Raw genomic sequence first — 2,988 nt, 5'->3', positions numbered from 1 at the left:
ACAACATTTTGCTCCAATGCTCCTGCTTCTCACACCAGTTCATTACACCAACCACCTTCAGCCAGAAATGCCAAGTGGATGATCCATCTCGGCCTCCTCCTGAGGTCCCCAGCATCACAGATGCCAGCCTTCAGCCAATTCGATTCACTCCACGTGATATCAAGAAAGGGCTGAAGGTACTGGATAGAGCAAAGGCTATGATCCCTGACAACATCCCAGCTGTAGTACTGAAGACTTGAAGACTTCTGCTCCAGAACTAGCCGAGTCCCTAGCCAAGCTGTTTTGGTACAGCTACAACACTGGCATCTATCTGACATGGTGGAAAATTGCTCAGGTATGTGCTGTCCACAAAAAGCAGGACAAATCCAATCTGGCCAATTACAACCCCATCAGTCTACTCTCGATCATCAGCAAGGTGATGGAAGGCATCATTGGCAGTGCTATCAAGCAGCACTTACTCAGCAATAACCTGGTCACTGATTCTCAGTTTGGGTTCCACCAGGGGTGCTTGGCTCCTGAACTCATTACAGCCTTGGTCCAAACATGGACAAAAGAGCTAAATTCCAGAGGTGAGGTGAGAGTGGCTACCCTTCACATCAAGGCAGCATTTGACCGAGGGTGCCACCAAAGAGCCTTAGCAAAATTGAAGTCAATGGGAATCAGGGGGACAACTCCCCACTGGTTGCAGTCATACCTAGCACAAAGGAAGATGATTGCGGTTGTTGGGAGACGAATCATCTCAGCCCCAGGATATTGCTACAGGAGTTCCTCAGGGTAGTGCCCTGGGCCCAACCATCTTCAGCTACTTTAACAGTGACCTTCCCTCCATCCTAAAGTCAGAAGTGGGGATGTTCATTGATGATTGCACAATGTTCAGCACCATTCGCAACTCCTCAGATACTGAAACAGTCCGTACCTGCATGCAGCAAGGCCTGGACAACATTCAGGCTTGGGCTGATAATGGCATGTAACGTTGGCACTACACAAGTGCCAGGCAATGACCACCTCCAATAAAAGAGAATCTAACCATCTCCCCTTGACATTCAGCAGCATTACGATCACTGAATCTCCCACCATCAACATCCTGGGTGTTACCATTGACCAGAAATTTAACTGGATCAGCCATATAAATACTGTGGCTACAACAGCAGGTCAGATGCTGGGAATTCTGAGGCGAGTAACTCACCTCCTGACTCCCCAAAGCCTGTCCACCATCTACAAGGCACAAGTCAGGAGTGTGATGGAATACTCTCCACTTGCCTGGATGGGTGTAGCTCCAACAACACAGGGATGGGGAATATATGCTGGCCTTGCCAGTGATGCTCACATCTCCCCAATGAATAATAAAGCAAACTTCAATTTCTCACACAGATTATTCACTCCCCACCATTGTCACACACAGCTTATACAAAACAGATGTTGCTGGCACGCACTTGTCTTCGAATTCCTTCCCTAAACCCCTCTGTCTCGCTAACTCTCTCTTCACCTTTAAAATGCTGCTTAAAACCTGCATCTCTGACCCAGCTTTTGGTCATCTGTCATAACATCTCCTTATGTGGCTCGGTCTCAAATTTTGTTGATAATCACTCCTGTGAAGTGCCTTGGGGTATCTTCCTATGTTAAAGGCACTATGTAAATGAAAATTGTTTTTGTTGTTTAATAATATATTGTTTTATCGTCACTTTGACTAAGTATGGTCTGTTGTAATACATTTTCTTGTTGATAGGAATTTAGATAAATTATAAGCAAATGTCCACTTCCTTAAAAGAGTATTTTCACCAATTACCTGCACATTTATTGTGATGTTATCCTGCTTGTGCACCATTAATATAGATTCTCGCATATAGAAATGCAGCAATACTTTGATTGCAATTGGAATAGACTTAGAAGAAGTGGTAAACATTTGACCCAAGCCTTGATTATGGTTTGTGAAGAGGAATCATACCTGGAATTGGATGGACTTTAAATTAGGGGGCATTTGGAGATGCATACACATTTTTCATAATCCAGCCTTACTTTGATCGTGAATTTAATCATGTACAAACCACTGATGTTTGAGAGATGTGGCCTGAGATTATATATGTGACTAGAGTACATCTAGACCAAAACAGTATTAGAAAAACCGGTATGTAGCTTTTATGTAATATTTTTTACTGATATACATTTGTGGCCTCCTTTCGTATAACTGGTGAATCAGCTTTAAGTCAAATCTTTTCAAAGTAAAATACAAATACATTATGTAACCTTTGGGTAAGTTATTTATTTATGGATTTTATTGCCTAATATTTGTATATGATGGGAAGAAGGACTCATTCTGTGATTAAAATGAATTATATTTAACAAATGTGCAATTCTGCAGATGTTGGAAATCTGAAATAAAAACAATAAATGCTGGAAAACACAGGAGGTCAGGCAGCATCTGTGGGGAGAGAAACATACACTTTCATTAAGGCAGCACAGTCGCGCAGTGGTTAGCACCGCAGCCTCACAGCTCCAGCGACCCGGGTTCAATTCTGGGTACTACCTGTCTGGAGTTTGCAAGTTCTCCCTGTGACTGCGTGGGTTTTCTCCAGGTGCTTTGGTTTCCTCCCACAAGCCAAAGACTTGCAGGTTGATAGGTAAATTGGCCATTATAAATTGCCCCTAGCATGGATGTGGTAGGAATATGGGATTAATGTAGGATTCGTATAAATGGGTGGTTGATGGTTGGCACAGACTCAGTGGGCCAAAGGGCCTGTTTCAGTGCTGTATCTATTAAAAAAAAATTAAGGTATCTTTTATATTGGTCTGTGAATATTCATTTATAAACCTTTTACCCAAACGTCTTATTTTTGCATTGTAAGTGATGGGGTTTTGCGTTTGCACAACATGTATAAAGATGAGGATATTCAATGTACCATGTCATGTTTACTGCTTCTCACTATTGCAGTTCATAAGGCAGTATCCTGACAGTGTGATGCTGACGTCTATATATTGCAGCAAGGGATT

Source organism: Heterodontus francisci, chromosome 13 (genome assembly GCF_036365525.1).
Source record: "Heterodontus francisci isolate sHetFra1 chromosome 13, sHetFra1.hap1, whole genome shotgun sequence".
NCBI lineage: Eukaryota > Metazoa > Chordata > Chondrichthyes > Heterodontiformes > Heterodontidae > Heterodontus > Heterodontus francisci.
Note: the sequence above shows the minus strand (reverse complement) of the source record.